Below are 20,132 nucleotides of genomic sequence, written 5' to 3'. Positions count from 1 at the left end.
TCAAAAAACATGCTATGTTGTGGGTTGATAACAAATGCCTGATATGTTTTAAAATGCAGCATTTACATTTCTACAGATAGGTTATCTGGGACTTTAATTAGTCCCAGCTGTAAATATCCTCCTGTCGCTGACCCTTTTCTTTGTCTCACACCACTAACAAGTGCAGGATATGTTACCTCCTGCCAGGCCCGGTTCTAGAGGGTGGGGTGGGCCGGGTGGGCCAGGCCCACCCAAACATGAGCCTGGCCCACCCAAACATGAGCCATGGCCCTCCCAGTGAATCTGCCACCGATGTACAACTACAATAAAAACTGTACAGATAACTGGTGATTTACGATCCTGCTGCAGAGTAACCATTTGTCTGTTGGTAGTTTTTAAGTGCTGATAAACTGAATTTTATGGGAATAGCTCAGTGGGTTACTACCTCTGTCACAGATATCCTTGTGTTACTTGCAGTTCAGAAGTTACTATCCTAACATAGGACAGTGACCTATGAACTGTCTTTAAAGAGCTGCATACAAACTTCGCTTTTTTGTATTGTGATATAGTTAGAACTTCTCCATTCCTTCATTATTCTAATGTTGCCAAAAAGAGTTTGTTTGGGAAGTTATTACATTTTAATCAGTAAAGCTGACCCCCAACCACTGGAGTACTCTTTAAATCCTGAGCTTGTGCTTCTCCAGTCCAAACCCCCGTAAAATATATTGCCCACCAGTATGGATGACGTGATTTCTACACCTTGTAATCCTCATTGGCTTATGTGACATTCCCCATAGACTGATTTATTGTCTCTGTATAATGCGTGCTGTTATGTAAAGTACTGTGACACCCTACACTCATATGAGTAGCGCTGTACAACAAATGGAATGGATATGAGAGAGGGGCAATGGAGAGATGAGGGGCACAAGTGGAGGGTGGCAGTGAGGGAATCCGAGGAAGAGGTCATGGGGTGGGGAGCTACGGAGAGATGAGGGGCGCTGGTGGAGGGTGGCAGTGAGGGAGTCAGAGGAGGAGGTCAATGGGGTGGGTGGAACTACAGAGAGATGAGGGGCACTAGTGGAGAGTGGCAGTGAGGGAAGCCGAGGAGGAGGTCCTGGAGTGGGGGTGGAGCTGCGGAAAGATGAGGGGCACTAGTGGAGGGTGGCATTGAGGGAAAACGAGGAAGAGGTAATGGGGTGGGGAGCTACAGTGAGATGAGGAGCACTGGTGGAGGGTGGCAGTGAGGGAGTCAGAGGAGGTGGTCACGGGGTGGGGGGAACAGCAGAGAGATGAGGGGCACTAGTGGAGGGTGGCAGTGAGGGAATCCGAGGAGGAGGTCACAGGGTGGAGGGGAACTACAGAGAGAGGAGGGGTACTGGTGGAGGGCGGCAGTGAAGAAATCTGAGGAGGAGGTCATGGGGTGGGGGGGCTATGTAGAAATGAGGGGCACTAGTGGAGGTTGGCAGTGAGGGAAGCGGAGGAGGAGGTCATGAGGTGGGGGAACTACAGAGAGCTGAGGGGCACTAGTGGGGGGTGGCAGTGAGGGAATCCAAAGAGGTCACGGGTGGGGGGATCTACGGAGAGATGAGGGGTGCTGGTGGAGGGTGGCAGTGAAGGAATCTGAGGAGGAGGTTATAGGGGTGGGGGGAATTATGGAGAAATGAGGGGCACTGGTGGAGGGTGGCAGTGAGGGAATCTGAGAAGGAGGTCAGGGGTGGGGGGGAACTACAGAGAGATGAGGGGCACTGGTGGAGGGTGGCAGTGAGGTAATCCGAGGAGGAGGTCATGGGGCTCAGGGGGAATTACAGAGAGATGAGGGGCGCTGGTTGAGGGAGCAGTGAGGGAATCTGAGGAGGAGGTCATGGGGTGGGGGGGCTACAGAGAAATGAGAGGCACTAGTGAAGGATGGCAGTGAGGGAAGCCAAGGAGGAGGTCATGGGGTGGGGGAACTATAGAGAGATGAGGGGCACTAGTGGAGGGTGGCAGTGAAGGAATCTGATGAGGGGTCATGGGGGGGGGGGACTAGAGAGAGATGAGGGGCACCGGTGGAGGGTGGTAGTTAGGGAGTCTGAGGAGGAGGCCATGAGGGGGAGTGGCTATGGCGAGATGAAGGGTACTGTTGGAGGGTGGTAGTTAAGCTATCTACAGAGAAAGAGGTCAAAAAAGAGGTAAAAAAGACGTTTGCACCAGCAATAAAGCCGGCCCTGTCATGGCCTTTCTGTTTTCATTTATTTAATTAACAGTCAGGTGATTAGGACAACTGTGGAGCATACTTTAACATGCATGCTAATTATTTTTACTGCTATATTCAATGTTTCAAGTTTGAAGGTGATTTTACTATTGTTTTGTACTGGGAATAGTGAAAGTGGAACTGAATGGTGGCTGATATGGGGCTAGGGCCCAAGGTCAGGTGTGAGATAAGGTGTGATGGAGAAGGGTGGTAGAAAAGTGGATAATCAAGCCTGTAAGAGAGTGCGCTGCAGAGTCAGAGGTCAGGTGGAGGTAGTAATGAAGAGGGTTTCTCCCTGAAGGCTCGCACAGAGGAAGCCCGGGTAGTGTCACTTGCTTGATACTCCCACCTTAGAAACCTCCTCCTCCCATCAAAGGGACATTGCATGGAAGAAAAGCACTTTTTGAGAGTGATAACATTTAGAAAGAGACTTTGAAAAGAGTGCGTTTTACTGTGCCTTGTAAGAGTAAGGAGAGATAAAGGAGGGCCCAGAAGCAGGCCTGGCTAGATATATAAGCGATAAATTGGGCCAGCAGTGGCCCACCCGAATGTACCCTTGGCCCACCCAAATAAAAATTCCTGGAGCCGGGCCTGCCTCCTGCCCCCAATTTTACCATTCCCCGTCCCACCCTTTGTGTTAGTTGGCACTAGCTTGGTTTTATTTTACCTTTGCCAATGCTTGATTACATGCTTCACAAGCATTGGCTGCCGCTGCATGGCTCCCACGTGCTGGCCTCACACTTCGGAGCTGAGGAGACCCGTCCCCTGTTGCTGTAGACGCCTCGGTGCTGTTGCTCCACCCTGGTGTAGGCTGCCAGCTCCTCACCCTGCTCCTAAACCTCTTACTCATCAGCTCACAGCCTCACATCTACCGGGGCACATGAGATGAGCTACCGGGAGCCGTTTGTGTTGGTCTTGGCGCTGTTCTGTGGTATTGCTTGTTGTGCTGGAAGGAGAGAGGGCTCCTTCCTGTCCACCTCTAAACAGGTGCCGGGGACTACAGAGAAAGGGGGCCGGGATTGACAACCCTTGTTGCATGTGACAATAAATGACCTAGTATTACATTCTCTCTATAATGGTGAGTTCAAATCCGAACATGCCAAATGTGGCCCTCGGGGTAAACGCACTGCTACTGGGCGCCAGAGACACACAAAAATCACTATTCGGCTCCCGGGCATCGGCTACGCTTTATCCAAACAGTTCTGAAGTGCTGCTCACGTGGTATTAAGAAGTCTTTTCTTGCACTTTTTCGTCGAACAGCACGTCACAGAGACCGGTCTGTGTGCAACCCATTAATAAAACAAATTGCACCTCTGCCAGTGGCATAGTGTTAACTTTTGTTGAAATAGTGCCAAGAAACACGCTTATGCTGTTTGTGAGCGCTATAAAACACATAAATTGTACCTATTTCAGCTGCATGCAAGTTACCAACTGAAGCGTGTTACAATAGCGCTTAATGGAAGGTCCTTGCTCTTCATCTGATGTGTACATAAAATGAAAAGCATGTCATGCTTTGTTAGCACTGGAGTCGTAGAAGAATATGGAAGGATTTGCTGTCTTCGTCTTTCTTTTCTCATCTTGGTCTCTTTCAATCTTACTTTCATTAATCTTGCACTTAAGTTACTAACTTTTCCTACTTATGCCTACTGCTTATTTTTGTTTCTACTCATATGTTGCATACTTCCTCTTACTGTGCTACGTAACCTCTTAATTTTACCTTTCTCTTACACCTCATATTTGTTCCCACTCTTACGTTTTATTATTCCAACATACTCTTGCTTCCACTTACAATTTATTACGCCTATTTCCTCCTGCTCTTACTCATTTCTCCTCTTACTCCTATTACGTCTTCTAACTGCTATTCTTACTTTTGCTACCGTATTTACCAATGCCCTTATTACCATTAACTTAGTCCTACCTACTCCTACTTGCACTCTTACTCCTGCATACTCCTACTTGAACCTACCTTCCACTACTTTTACATCTAAATACTTCAGCTCTTCTGCTTAGCCCTTCTTATGCCTATTCTTACTCATACTTGGGAGAGGAGTTGGCCTAACGGCTAGGGCGGTCGACCTCGAACCAGGTGAACTGGGTTCGAGTTTCAACAATGACGCTGAACATCCTGTGATTCTGGGCAAATCACTTAATCTACCTGTGCCTAACAAATATGAATGTGTCCTCATGTAACGCAACTGGTGCTCATGTAAAGCGCTATGATACCCGATACAGGTCAAGTTCGAGCTATATAAAACTCCATAAAATAAATAAAAATAAAAAAAATGAACAGGATCTGCTCGGTCGCATTGGAAGGTAAACAAGCATTTGCAATGCAATTGGTCTCGCATTTGTGAGAGTTAGAGCTATTGACATTGTAAAGGACAGTGTATTTTACCTATGTGTTTTCTGCTTGGAGTGGAGTGAATGTGTGTGGTGTCAAGTGGACATATGTGGTTTGGATTGGAATTGTTAGTTGTGGAATTGTATTGTGTAGATTGGATCTGTGTAGCGAAATAATGTAATTATGTGGATAGTAATTGTGTGGTATTGAGTGTACTGGAATTATGTGGAGTGGGATTGTGTGTCATGGAGTGGGATTGTGTGTCTTGGAATGAGATTATCTGGAATGGTATTTTGCGTTGTGGAGTAGTATGTAGTGGAGTTTACTTATGTGGTGTGCTGTTAAATATTATAGCATGATGTGGAATTTTGTGGTGTAGATTGGATGTATGTGGTGTGTTATGTAATTCTGTTGTTGGTTTGAATTATGTAGTTTGTTGTTGAATTATGTGGTGTGGAATGGAAATGTGTAGAGTTGAAATGTGTGACGTGGAAGTGTTCGCTGCTGGGTGAAAATTATGTTGAGTGGTATTATGAGGCATGGTGTGAAGTGTAGTTATGTGGAATGTTGCTACGTGACAGACTGGATTTATGTGGAGTGTATTTATGCAATATGGATGAGAGCATAATTATGTGGAGGTTAATTATGTGGTGCTGAGTGGTATTGTGGAGAGGTGTGGCTCACTGGTTAGAGGCGGCAGACCCGTAAGCAGAGAATCGGCCAGAGACCAGGGTTCAATTCCCGACGCGGCAGGGTCGAGGACCAGGGTCAAAACGGACTCGATAATTCTCGCCTCGGTACCTACTCTAACCAGGAACACACTCGGCAACTCTGGGCATTAAGCTTGCCTCATCTCTACAACGGCCCCTCACAGACGCCGGGGATGCCTGGTTTCACCTTGGAGATACCCAGAAAGGGACCATCTCACAGGGATAGCCAGGACGGGTTCCCCAGCGGTCTACAGCGCCGGGACGCCCCGTTGCTGGGGCAGCTGTGCGCTTTACAAGTCTACAACATTTACATTTACATTTACATTTTATGTGGAGTAATTATGTGTGATGAATTGTGTGGGGATGAATTGTGGAATTGTGACGTGTGGAATTATGTGGCATGGTGTGGTGTATAATTGTGCGGAGTGGAATTATGTAGCATTTTGCAGAGTTGTATTTTGTGGAGGGTAATTCTGTGTTTTGGAGTTGCGTGTAAATATGTTGTGTGACGTATAATTATATAGGTTGAAGTGGAATTATGTGTACTTGAATTGTGTAGTGTGGAGTGTAATTATGTGGTTTGGAGTGCTATTAAGTTGTGTGGAATGTTATTATGTGATGTGGAATTATGAGGTATGGAGTGAAGTAGAAATATATGTTTTTTCATATTTAGGATTGTAATTATGTGGTATGGAATGTAGGGTTAAATTATTTATAGTTGAATAGTGTGGCATGGAATTATGAGAGGTTCAAATGTGCTGAGTTTGGTAGAATTAGGATTAGGTAGCGTGGATTTGAGCAAGCTGTGCACGCTAAGGCTTTTATGTCATGGGGTATAAAGTTGACGATTGTCTATTTTTCTTTGTAAAAATAATTTGGGCTGTTTCTTTACCTTCCGGTACATTTCTGAACAATTTGTTAAGCTAAATTGTGATGTTTCTTTTTGTGCGTATGCAGGAAAGAACGAGTGTATGTGGAATGTTGCTACGTGGCATAGACTAGATTTATGTGGAGTGTATTTATGCAATATGGATGAGAGCATAATTATGTGGAGGTTAATTATGTGGTGCTGAGTGGTATTATGTGGAGTAATTATGTGTGATGAATTGTGTGGGGATGAATTGTGGAATTGTGAGACGTGTGGAATTACGTGGCATGGTGTGGTGTATAATTGTGCGGAGTGGAATTATGTAGCATGTTGCAGAGTTGTATTTTGTGGAGGGTAATTCTGTGTTTTAAAGTTGAGTGTAAATATGTTGTGTGACGTATAATTATATAGGTTGAAGTGGAATTATGTATACTTAAATTTTGTTGTGTGGAGTGTAATTATGTGGTTTGGAGTGCTATTAAGTTGTGTGGAATGTTATTATGTGATGTGGACTTATGTGGTATGGAGTGAAGTAGAAATATATGTTTTTTCATTTTTAGGATTGTAATTATGTGGTATGGAATGTAGGGTTAAATTATTTATAGTTGAATTGTGTGGCATGGAATTATGAGATGTTCAAATGTGCTGAGTTTGGTAGAATTAGGTAGCGTGGATTTGAGCAAGCTGTGCACGCTAAGGCTTTTATGTCATGGGGTATAAAGTTGACGATTGTCTATTTTTCTTTGTAAAAATTATTTGGGCTGTTTCTTTACCTTCCGGTACATTTCTGAACAATTTGTTTAGCTAAATTGTAATGTAGCTTTGTGTGCGCATGCAGGGAAGAACGAGTGTATGCAAAAAATCATCCTATGTCTCAGTATTAACTTCCACACCTCTAAACAATAATCCCAATCCTAGAATGAGTTATCCGTTTGCTTTACAACAGTTAGTAAAACAAGGAAGTGCTTTGCGAGTCTGTAAGTAGCAAAGGTTTTAAAGGGACTTGTTTTTGTGCAAAGTATTGCTTTTCCCAGTTCAAGGAAGGGATAAAAAAATATCTTCAGATAATAATAGGGGTGACAGGATGGTGCGATAGCAGAATATTGATTTGGGTGGATCTGGCGAGGACTGCGGGCAGCAAGTGCTTGATACGCTATTTGCATAAGAAAATACTATATTTTTTTTTCGTTATCCTCCATTAGTTATTAGTAAGGAAGGGGGAAGAGAAGCGTTCACCGACAGCATTCGGTTAGTCTTAGGGACACAAAGAATGCTGTGGTCTGTGGTAGATGGCGTCCAGAAGGCATACGTATATGTATCAGGAGCTGCCAAAGAAAGGAAGTGGAAATGCGCTTTAGACGTTGCTGGTATTGATGGCTACTGTGCGGTTGCAGACTTCGCTGGGCTGACAGTGGGTGGGGAAATGCTACGTTGTCATTGTAGGTTTAATTCATGAATCGCTCATTCTCTCTGGTGTTTGTCCTTGGGGTACTTGTTGACAGGTGCTACATATGGGATCTGGTTTGCCTTTGACAGCAGGTATGGTTTAGTGGGGTACATAGTGTAAATTAATGTTGGCGTGAGGAAACAAAAATCGGACCCTTTGTACATTTGATATTATTGTGTGCATCATGCAGAGGATGAAAAGTAGCAGGAACGGCTTTGATGCCGTATAGGCTAGCAGGAAGAAATGTTTTGAGGTGGTCAGTTGCAGAGATTTTTCAACATTTTTAAAACTTCCATAGTGGCATTGGGGAGGCCAGCAGCTGAAAGGCTCTGTCTTTACTGCTAGGCAGTGGTTAGATGGTGACCGGTCATCAGTCTTTCTGTGGGTGATGGACAGGGGAGCAGTAGGCGGCGGTCACAGGTTTGCAGTGACATCCGAGGGGTGGTTTTAAAGGCGGGCAGAAAAGCATAATTGCGGGTTTCATAGGGGTGAGGGTAGAGTGTAATGGATGAGTTAGTAGCAGGCACGACGGAAGTGATCTGAGTTTGGAGGTGGTTAACTGAGAGGGCTTCGCTTGAAGGTGGCTCATCAAGTAGGAGGATGTCTTTGGTGGGCCGGCTGGAGACAGTGCTATGTAACTTTGCTGGAGGGCGCAGCAGCATTTACTGATGTATGTAAATCGCTCGATGAGAGGGCGGATGTGACCAATAGAGGAACCAGAATCCTTTTTTTATGGCTGGGGTGAGCCCCTGCAGTATGGCGGGTCGCTGGCCTGAGGGCTCTTGACTGGCGAGGAGAATGGGGGGCCCCCTCCATGTACTTTGCAGGGGGGCCCCCTCAAGTTTCGTTACGCCACTGGCCCTGAGGGTTTTGCACCTTGTTTCTCTCGGTGAGGGACGGCTTGTCTGTCTCGTTGAGGTGCGGCCCACCTGTCTCACCGAGGTACAATCCGCCTGTCTCACCGAGGGGCAGCAGCCTGCCTGTCTCTTTGGCCCCAGAGAAGGGAAGCCGGCGCCCGCTGTCCTTTGTTGCCGGGATGACTAAACGCCTTTCATAGTCCGCACTTCCCCTCCAGCTGCTGACTAGGGAAGTGGGACGAACGTCTGGCGAAAACACTAAATACAATCAGGTATCGAGAAAAATCCCCAGGAAAGAGGAGGCCTGGGGACAGAGGGGCAGGGAGGGGGGACACAAGTGATTACATGACATGAGAGAGGACTGTAACCAGTGACACCACCGCCAAACAAGCATTGGCAAAGCCAATAGTCTCGTCTATGCAGGAGCTATTAGCTTTGGCAATGTGTTTTAGACATGTTGTACACCAGCGTGGCTGCTATTCAGCATGGCTAGAGGTTAGTGGTGTGGAATGGAGTGGGGTGGGGTAGATTGTAGTGGGGTAGATTGGGGTCGAGTGGAATGGGGAAGATGGTGTAGAGTGGTATGGGGTAGACAGGTGTAGAGTGGAATGGGGTAAAGTGGGGTAGAATGGAATGGGGTAAAGTGGAATGGGGTAGATGGTGTAGAGTGGAATGGGGTAGATTGGTGTAGAATGGAGTGGGGGTAAACTGGGGTAGAATGGAGTGAGGTGGATTGGGGTAGAGTGGTTTGGAGTGGGGTATATTGGTTTGGTAGATTGGAGTGGGGTAGATTAAATCAAGGTGGAGTGCGGTAGATTAGGGTGGAGTAGATTGGGATAGATTAGAGTGGGATTTACTCGTGTAGACTGGAGTGGAGTGGGGTAGCGTGGGGAAGAGTGGAGTGGGGTGGGTTGGGGTAGATTATAGTGAGGTTGACTATAGTGGAGTGGGGTATATTGGAGTGGGATAGATTGGGTGGATTATAGAGAGTAGAATTGAATGGAGTGGGGGTACATTGAAGAAGCTTGGAGTGTGGTAAATTGTAGTAGAGTGGGGTAGATTTGGGGGAGTAGGGTTGGTTGGAGTTGTGAAAGGTTAGATTGGGGTGGGGTAGTTTTGAGTGGGGTGGAGTAGATTGGTGTACAGTGGGGTAGATTGGGGTACAGTGGGGTATAGTGGGATTTGATTGAAGTGGAGTGGTGTAGACTTTGCATGGTTGGGCTTACTTGCATTCCCATTCAAATTCAGTTAATTATTACAGTCCTTGATGTACCTGGGTGAGTTTGCTAAGAAACCATGACTGGACGGGGCTGTCACATGGTACATCTTCCATTTCATTGGCCATCTAGACACTCCTCGCGAATGAATTAAAAAAAAAGCAAAAAGTATTAAAAAATTGCAGAAAGAGTACACACTGGCCCAATATTCAGATAACCATTAAGAGATAAGATTTGAAAGGTCTGACATACCATTGTAAAAATTTAACATCTGTGAATAACCACCTACGGATAAGAGCCAGAAGAAGGCTGAGTAAACATACACAGCTCAATCGAAACCTACTTTCAAATAAAAGCTTGACAATGCAGGGTTCACTCTAAGGATATACTCAAAATATTCAAAAATTTGATGCAATTTCTACAAAAAAATAATGGAACTCATCAATGAGGTTCATTCTCTCCCTCTATCCGACCACAAGAGTTAATATCGGTTCAGAAATCGTCTCTGCTTCTTTAACAATTTCACACCTATTACCTCCACCATCCATAGTACAAACATTACGGATGCTAAACCCTCTCAGGAGGACGCCAATGATCCAACCCCTCCCTTTCCTGCAAAAGGACACAAAACAGCCTTCTTCCCATCATAGCTGCACATCATCAGTGACTCCCTGGAACACAGATCTGTCCCTGAGACTCTAACATGTCCACATACCACTAAAAAAACATCAACTTTCAACCTGAACAGAGAGACAATTACAGGCCAATCGCTGGATTCCCCTTCCTTACTAAGATCCTTGAAAGATGTGGCATGCACCACAAAATGTTGGCTCCTACCCCACTTTCGGTTGGGTTTCCCTTTAATCATAGTTCAGACGCAGTTCTCCTTAGGACCGCAGAGGGCATCTCGCACTTGTTTGTCGAAGGCCATCCCAGGCTGTTAGTCATACTGGATCGTTCAGTAGCCTTTGGCATGGTTGATCATAACATTTTTCTAACTATACAAATAAGCATCAGCAAAGCCAATAGGTCTCGCCCATGGGCAAGCTATTGGCAATTGGGTGCGGGTGGTTAATGAGGGGGTGGGGTGAGGGTGGATAACAGAATGATTTTAAAACATGCTATAAAGTGGCCAGCGCTGGCCGCTTCATAGTGCTTTCTAGGTCAAGATTGCACAGAAGGGGGTGGGTGAGAGGGGGAGAAGAACCAGGGATGGGATGAGAAAAAACAGGGAGGAAGTGAGGATAAGTTAAGTAAAAAAGAGACTTGTGAGAAGAAACTGGGACAGGAGGGAGGGGAGAAGAACCAGGGATGGGATGAGAAAAAACAGGGAGGAAGTGAGGATAAGTTAAGTAAAAAAGAGACTTGTGAGAAGAAACTGGGACAGGAGGGAGGGGAGAAGAAACAGGGAGGGGTGGGGATAAGTTACATATGTTAAAAAAAAGAGCTATGACGCGGCCAGCATTGAATACGACATGGCTCAGAAATAAAGCCTGAATTCCAGCGCGAGCAGCAGATGGCCAGCAGAGGGTCAGTAATCAAAAGCTAATTAATCTGTAGCTGGTCCGTGCAATAGGGCAAGAAATGGAAGTGATGCGTGGCAAGCGCTACTCAATGAGAAGGAGGCAAAGAAGAGCGACACCGATGCCAACGAATAGTAAGCAAAGGGTGGATTCCAAGCACATTACTGAACACAAGAGTCTCCGTCTTGCAGGCTCAACTTAAAAAGGGTTGAGTTTGTACGGCAGTTCTTTATTGGTTAATGCCTTTGCTGGCAAATAGACTTCAGGAAGTTAAGGTATGAAATTTGATCTTAGTTAAGGCATGAAATTTGATCTTTGAGCCTTCCCTTACTCCATTTGGCGTCCCCTAGAATTCTAGATACACCCCTCTTTCTTCAGCCTCATCTTCGAACCGCTTGGTGGTATGGTGGCAGACATAATGGAATTTGTGTCAGTAAAAAAATCAAGATAGTTCATGTACTTTTAAATTACCCTACGTAAATACGCAATGAATACTAAACTCCTTATTATTTAATTCGACACAAAATAACGCAGGTGTTGCCCTAGTGGGCATGCACAATGGTTCTTGCTACCGTCTGTCAAATTTAGCCCTAGTGGGCATGCACTACACATAATTCTGCAACCTCTTATAGCAAATATGAACTCATCTTGTTCTGTATAATACAGTGCCACCCAGTGTAAAACTAACAAAACATTACAATTACACAAACATATTTAAAAAGAGATTATGGAAAGTTAGCAGCAATAACATCATACTAATGGCCTAATTGGTACCTTATCTCAGTCCCTTATAGATGTGTATATAGGTCCTCTTCCATGTTAAGGCCTGACGGGGCTCTGCTGTTTAGTTCCAAAATATAGCGGGATTCCAGTTTTCTTAGGTTTTTTTCCCTATCACCCCCTCTAATATGTGGAGCAATCGCATCAATGACAAAATATGTGAGGCTGACACATTATTCTCATGGTTTTTTGCAAAATGCCGAGCAACAGGGTATGCCTTATCCCTGTTTTTAATAGCTCGAAGATGCTGCAGAATTCTTTTATGGACTGGTAGAATTGTGCTGCCCACGTATAATAAATTACATGGACAGCTAAGTACGTATACAGCAAAATCAGTTTTGCAATCATATTGCCCTTTGATGTTTTTTTCAATTTTAGAGCAACCCGTTACATACTTTGTTGTATTTTTGCCATAATGGCACGCTTTGCACTTAATGCATTTGATAAAACCATTCTTGCGTTGCAACCAAGAAGCTTTGGGACGTGCAGCTATGGGTTTGGGTGCCATATTACTCACAAGCATTTGTTTAAAGGATCTAGCTCTTCGGAAAGTTATTAAAGGTCTAGCTGGAACTAACTTGTTTAACACAGGGTCGTTACGGATCAGGTGCCAATGTCTTGCCAGAATATTTCTTACTTGACCATGTTGTTTATTATAGGTTGTTATCATTCGACACTCATTTGATCCCTCTTCCCTGCTCTTGACTTTCTTGCTAGACCCAGTTTTTTTAAATAAAATATCTTCCCTTGTTTTATCCTTGACTTTGTGGACAGCTGTTTGAATACATTCATCCCCGTAGCCTCGGGATTTGAAGCGGGAATATAAATTTGCCAATTCAGTCTCCCTGACTTCATGCTCACTACAATTACGCATAGTTCTCAAGCATTCCCCATAGGGGATGCTTCTGATCAAATTATGCGGATGAAAACTTGTTGCATGAAGCAGCGAGTTTCCTGCCGTCGGTTTCCGATAGATTTTAGTATGTAGCTTAGCATCTTTTACATACACTGTAAGATCAAGGAAATTGACTTCTATATCACTGATAGTACTTGTGAATTTCAGATTTAGATTATTAGATTGCAGCTGTTTGACAAAATGCCTGGCTGATGATTCAGAACCTTTCCAGACGACAAATAAGTCGTCTATATACCGACTCCAATGGAGGATGTTATTGTGCCATACCTCCTGGTACTATTGCCGTTTCACCTGCTCCTCCCACCAGCCCATATGCAGATTCGCATAACTGGGGGCGAAGCAGGTGCCCATTGCAGTCCCACACAACTGATGAAATAGTTCCCCATTAAAAAGAAAAAAATTGTTCTTTAAACAGGTGCCTGTCATTGAGATCAACATTTGTGTATGTGCCCGTAAAGAAATTTGACATGTGCCTAAAAAATGTTTCATGGCATTCAGGCCATCTTTATGCCTGATACTCGTATACAGTGTTGTAACATCGATAGTTATTAAGAGCATGTCTTTTTCCCACGGTAAATCATAGATGCTTTTCAAAAAGTCGCCCGTATCCTGTATAAAAGAGGGTAACAATTTTACCATTGGGCATAGAAAGGAGTCAATGAATTTGGAGGTATTTTCCAAGGCACTTCCAATAGCCGAAATAATTGGCCTCCCCGGCGGATTATTAAGATCTTTATGTACCTTGGGTATTAGATAAAAAACTGGTACTATTGGATTGTTGATCTTTAAGTACAGAAATTCCTCACGTGTTAACAAACTCTGATCAAACCATTGTTGTAATTGTGTATTGTACAGCTGATGCCTCGCTATCATGATATTGGAGGGAACTCTAACATAATTCACTCTGTTGTTCAGTTGTTTGTATGCTTCGTCCAGGTATTTCTGTCTACCCCACAGGACTATATTCCCACCTTTATCAGCATTTTGCACAATACAATTATCATTTGTGGACAGTTTTTTAATCAAATCCATACACTCTTTCTGCTGTTGTGACCATTTTTTATGTCTTGCGCCAGTACATTTCTCCAAGTTTTTTAAATCATTCACTTCCAATTCATTAAAGACGTCTATCGAGTCTCTTGCAGACATGGGAATGAATTTTGAACGTGGCCGAAAGTGCGTGGTCTCACTTGCACCAATATTGATCCCTTGTTCATTGGCAATTTCTTCTGTGGTTTCTCTGAACCTCTCTGAACATAGCTTCCTGCCAGAAAATGATGCCACTTTTTTGGCAACTCTTTCAGCAACTACAGAATGGTTTCGAGCAAGTGCTGCCATTTTCAGGAACTTTTGGCAACTTCTGTCTCCTTTTGGCAACATTTGTTCATTGGGCCACTTTTACTTCCTCTTGGCAAGTGTTGCCTCCTGCTGTAGTCTTTCTGACTCCGAGTTGCTTTGGACACCTTTCTTAACATGGCCTGCCTTATAGCAGCTTGCATCACTTTTTAGTGATTCATCAGGGCTTGCTAATTTTCACCACCTTTTGACAACTTTTTGACACATTTTGCAGTACTTAATTTGAGCAGGTGGTTTCCGGTTCTTGGCACTGGCACTTAATTGTCAACACCAGCACTTATGACAGCTGCCACATGGTGGCACTGTTTGTGAAATATAAAGATGCTCAGAACAACAGTTGTCTATTAATTCAATATACATTAAAGACAACTAATCCCTGCCACCCAAGCCATTCTTATAGCTTTCGGGGCCTCGAACAGTCTGAATTGTCACACTTGTGGCGGTGTGATGGATGGGAAGTTGTGTAAGTACTGTCATTGGCAGCGCTGGCAGGGGCGATGTGTGGTGTCAGCTGTGGTGACCCCCTGACGAGGGCCCTGGTACCTAATTTATATACAAATTAAGTGCCGGCTGGCGAGCCAACAGATTAACAAGGCGAGCCGAGCCGGAGCAGAGGCAAGGGTCTGGCTCGCATCACAGAGCCCGTCAACGAGCCGAGCCTTGACAATGTTTACTATGTAAATCATACAACAAAAGTCACATAAAATAAAATGAAGTCTCTTCAAAATTCAACAAAAAAAAAATCTTTAACGTGTGGAAGCTTTGACATTAATAGGGCACATTATAGCATGCAGTGAGAAGTACTCATTAAAAGTGCTAATTTTGTACAACTGGTAGTCTGGACTCACATATTTGAAAGTGCTTTCATAGGCGATAACGAAGAAGAAAAGGGTGTTGGAGAAATAAAATGTTTGCCTAAAATCACACAGTTTTAGTGGGGAAGCCACAATTTATCCAGGTTATCTGGTTTCATTTTGTACAAATCAGACAGTAAATGGTTTGTCTTTTTTTTACCTCCAAGTGCATGTTTTGAAATAGCGCAAACTCGACCCGTAGGTATTGGCGCTCTGTACATGACAACTAGTTACATTACACAAGCTCACATGCATTGTCCATAGGCGTGGGGAGATTAACAATGCGTAATTACATTCATATTACGCTTTGTATATTTACAAAAAAGAGGCTTGCCCAGAATCGCCGGATGTTGATCCCATCCTGAGACTCGAACCTGGTTCCCCAGTTGCAGCTATGGGTATAAAGCCACATCCTGGGCAGAGGGCTGAAGGCAGACAGGAAGTAACTGCATGAAAGCTCGGCTCGGTATGGGCTCGAGGTTGCAACGGAACCTCGAGCTGAGCCAGAGCCAGGCTTCGGGCTCGAGCCTGGCTCGAGCTTTCAGTGGCTCGCCCACCACAAGTAAGCAACCCACGTCTACAGAAAACATTGAACACTGGCGTAACGAAAATTGAGGGGGCCTCCCTGCAAGGAACGGGAAGAGGCCCCCTCCGGGCTTAATCAATAGCTCTCCGGCAAGAGTGCTGTGCTGAGGGAGCCCCCTTGAGTTTGTGGCACCCCCGCACCGCGGTTGAACCCAAACACAAACATTCGCGAAGAGCGCAGCTTCGCTTCATTCTCGAACTCAAGTTTACATTGAAGCTCGAAGCGCGTGCAGCCTTTACTGTGAGTGACTCAGCACACGAAAACCAGCCGCAACTGACTCAGGATTATTTATAGGAGCCGTATAAACGTATCCCACTAATGCCCGCTGTGGGCTGGATTTATAATTCTCCGCATTTGTAATTCACTAAAAACATCCAACTTCCTGTGCAAGGGTCATTACCAACAAGAGACGTGCAGGACACAACCAAAGCCGTTGTATTGCCGGATTCTACTGTGCACCACCTACGCCGTGTACAAAAGAAGAACTCCCCGAGGACACGACACACCTCTGCCCCCACCTCACAGAACACAGGGGCACGGCCCTGGATACCACTTTTAACAGAGAGGCCGCTGCTTACTGGTTTGAACCGTGTGTGCGACGCGAAGGTGCTTACTCCGGACACTCTCTGTGCTAAGTGCAGCGGTTCACTTGCAGCCAATCACCCATTGGATGAACTGTTGTGCTCAGTGGATGATGTCATCAGTGACATAATCTGAGAGGTCAGCAGTGATCTCATCAATGATGTCATTGAACATGTTGGGTGTGATGTAATGTGTGAGGTCATAAGCAGTGCATTGTGGGGGCTCAAGTTATAGTTAGTCCAGTGAACTGTCACTGGTGAATTGCGGTGGTTTTCTGTGTTTAAAACATAAAGCTTTGGCTCACGTGATCAAAAACTATAACGTCCCTTTTACCATTAGGCTTTTTCAGTGAATTTGCCTTTTTTTCCTTTATAAAAACATTTTTTTTTAACTATATCGTCCTAATAACCTTTACTTTTTTTGTAAAAACAAAACAAATATAAAATTGTCCTCTAGTATGGACTGTCTGCACTGCACTCCTTTTCCCGTTTCGCTTGGCCTAGGCGCACTTTAGAAAACCTCTTAAAAAACATAAAATCCAATAAAGTGCCCAGTGCCGGCACTCAAGGTAGCCCTGAATATGGAGCCAGTGGGCTTTGACTCGCCATAAACTGCCCCCTGTCCTGGTGCAGTCGGGGACGTGAGCCTTCCTCGAGCACGGAAAATAACCCCCAGTCACATTTTTGTATAATATATAGCCACATTCAGAGTGCAGAAGGCCTCTTGCCCCTACGGGCCCCGGTGCTACTGCACCTGCTGCACTAGTGAAAGTGTGTATTGACTGAATGCCTGTTGAGCCCTTCAACTTCCAAAACGATCGATATTTCGGTGCTTAGGGGAATATTCATGCCCCTTCCCACCGATGCCCCCCAGTACTGTGCCAGCCCACCATGGCACACAGGGCCGGCTTTAGTGGTGGTGGCGCCCAGTGCGCGAATCATTTTTGGCGCCCCCACCCCACATGAACGCCTCCTCGGAATCTCTCACTATGACCGGGCATAAGTGCCCCTCATCTCTCCAATCATACATTTTTGCTAAACACAGTGCCCAACTCTGAGGTTGGCGCCCCCTCCACAGGTCAGCGCCCAGTGCGGCCGCACCAGTCGCACTGCCCTAAAGTCGACCCTGTTGAAACACCCTCTGACCCCAGAAGAATCTTTCCCACCCACCTGCGGTTCGGAGTTTGGGTCACAGGGGGGCAGAGGTCCCGATGTTCGTTCGGCTTGAACCCTCTCCGGTGGCTCTCACAGGCCGGTCCTCGCATGCCTCCAGCCGGCCTTGTTGTGAGGACAGGGCAGGTGCCAGCCACCTCCACCCCCCTCCTGAGGCCCTCCCCCCTCTTGTTTTGCTTCCACGCGCTCAGGAATTATTTGCTTTTTCACGTTTCCCGCACTCTCGAGGGCTTGGCATTTTCGGCCGATGAGTCGGTGTTCCTGGAAGTCCCGCCGGGCGGTGCCAAGCAAGGGGGACTGGCCTGCCTGGACGTCTGAAGCCTGCTGGTGCACGGCTCGGCAGCTGCGAGGATGGGAGGGCCGGGGCAGGGGCCGAGTCTGCCAGACATCAACCATTCAGGGTGTGAAAGACTGCCAGACTAGCCTTGAATAGCCTCAGTCATGACAAGTGACTGACTCTGCCCCTGCCGTACTGGCCTCTCACAGGCAGAAGCCTGACATGTCCCCGACTCCCCGGTAATACCAGCCTTTCACAAGCACCAACTCTGCCCAGCCCTGCCGGCCTTTCAGAGGCTCAAGCGTAACATGGGATGTGATCCACCCGTTCCCCGTAGTACCAGCCTTTCACAATAACCATCGTGACCTGTGACCAACTCTGCCCAGCCCTACCGGCCTTTCACACGTAACGTGGAATGTATCCACCCGTCCCCCACAAAACCAGCCTTTCACAAGAATCAACGTGACGTGTGACCAACTCTGCCCAGCCCTACCGGCCTTGACTTGATACTCCTTATCCTGGTCACCTTCTTAATATACTTTCAGAGGCTCGGGGCCTGATATACCACTCACTTTTCTTCAAGCCTTTGCTCAGGGCTTTAAGTGGGATGAAAAACTGGGTGGTCTCTTAAAGGGGCGTGGCTTAAAAAGTAAGCTAAAAATCTGTGCTGAGCATAGTGTGCCGCCAGACTGGTAATTTGCTGTTTCTGTCTTTGCATCCAGATCTATAATACAATAAGTAAAATTACACCTACAACAAGCCAGAACTATTGGCTTTGACAATGGTTGTTAGTTGCATAAGATAAATAAGCAACAACTATGGCTTCATTGTAGAGCATATTGAAAATGCTTCAGTTCTGAAATGAGGAGACTACGAAAGAACTATAAGGGGCCTCTTTGAAGTTACATCAAAGGCAGTGAAGGGTGGCACCGCTTTCGCCCGGCGGGTGATGTCAAAATGTAAAGCCCGATAAGGACACATCTCAGCACCTACCTTTTAGAACTGCTGGTGCTGAGCACTGGCAGGATCCGGCCCACTTAAAGCCCTGCCTTTGCTCAATACATTGGCATCAGACTGACAGGACACCGACTCTGCCCCAACCCTACTATTTTTCATAGGCAGCAGCTGGACAGGTGACTGACTGTCAAGTGCTGTGTGCCTTTCAGGACAGTGTCTTCCATTCCACCGACTCTGCTCTAGACTCACAAATGGCTGACTATCCCTCTCTCCTTTTTACAAACTCCAGCCAGGCACGAGACCCCAGCCCTCCTGGAATTTTAGGGAAGCACCTGAGACCGACCGACTCCGCCCCTAACCTACATACTTTCCACAGATGCTACACTAACATGTGAATGGCTAGCAATGTGCCTCTTATCGCCACAAGAATGAGCTGCGACTGACTTGCCCCAACCCAGCAGTCTTTTAATTGGCCAGGCAAGCGACTGACTCTCCCCTACCCCTTCACAGGCACCAACAGGACACCTGTGACGTTGCACCAGTGCTATAAACCTTAACAGGCCTAGCTTGTTGACATCTCCCCACATTTCTGCTGTTGGCACATTAACCCAGTGAACTATTTTCCAAAAGTGATACTAGTGATTGACAGCATATTGCACAGCAATAGTTCTACTAAGCCCAGTGTTGTCACACTACAAAGCCCGTGTCTTAGGTCCAAATATTTAAAACATTGTGAGACATGACAGACCAAGTCATCGCCATCACTTTCACACCATGAAGATTTGAAGGAATATCTTCAAATGACAACCAATCATCTCCCAGAAAACTGTCACACACACCCTGTCACAAGCAAGCTGGACTATGGGAACACCCTCTATGCCGGGTCAACAAAAAAACTCACCAGAAAGCTGCAGACCATTCAGAACACGGAGGCTAGGATCACTCTCAACCTCCCACACCGCACACACATCACACCACCCCCGAAGCAGCTCCACTGGCTCTCCATTCACAAACGAGCACAATTCAAGCTCCTCGCCCACGCTTTCAAGGCGCTACATAACATTGCCCTGGCACAATTCAACAATCGCATCTGCTTTCACAGACACCTCTGCTCGTCCGGGCTTCTACTTGCACAACTTCGGCTGTCGAGCCTTCTCCCACATTGCTCCTAAAGCGTCAAATGACCCGCCGCTACATATAAGAGGCTCCACCTTACATGTTGAATTTCGCAAGAAGCTGGAGACCTGGCTTGTCGAGCAGTCCCACTAGGCCCTCGGTGTGGCGAGGCACACACCTGCTCAGCGCCAGGATACCCTCCAGGGTGATGGTGCGCTTCACAAATCTACATGGAATCGAAAAAGAGGCGTAAACCTGTTAACCCAGTTGAGACCCAGGAAGAGAATGTAAAAATATTCCACAGTATGCATACCTATAGGGGCTTTTTTACAGCCTTCTTTATCCATTGGCCTATTCAGTTGTC

At 45.9% G+C, this 20,132-nt stretch overlaps 1 protein-coding gene across 1 annotated transcript in view; it reads right to left on the bottom strand.

Annotated features, from left to right (window-relative positions):
- BCL6B (BCL6B transcription repressor) overlaps positions 1-17,506 on the bottom strand; it is a 91,305-nt gene extending 73,799 nt beyond the window's left edge. Inside the window, exon 1 of the mRNA XM_085637754.1 lies at positions 17,416-17,506. The gene's annotated coding sequence lies outside the window, so the exon portion shown is untranslated. The remainder of the gene's footprint in view (positions 1-17,415) is intronic.
- Between the last annotated feature and the right edge of the window lie 2,626 nt (positions 17,507-20,132).

Source organism: Triturus cristatus, chromosome 12 (genome assembly GCF_964204655.1).
Source record: "Triturus cristatus chromosome 12, aTriCri1.1, whole genome shotgun sequence".
Taxonomy (NCBI): Eukaryota; Metazoa; Chordata; class Amphibia; order Caudata; family Salamandridae; genus Triturus; species Triturus cristatus.
This window is presented reverse-complemented; position numbering and strand designations above follow the sequence as displayed.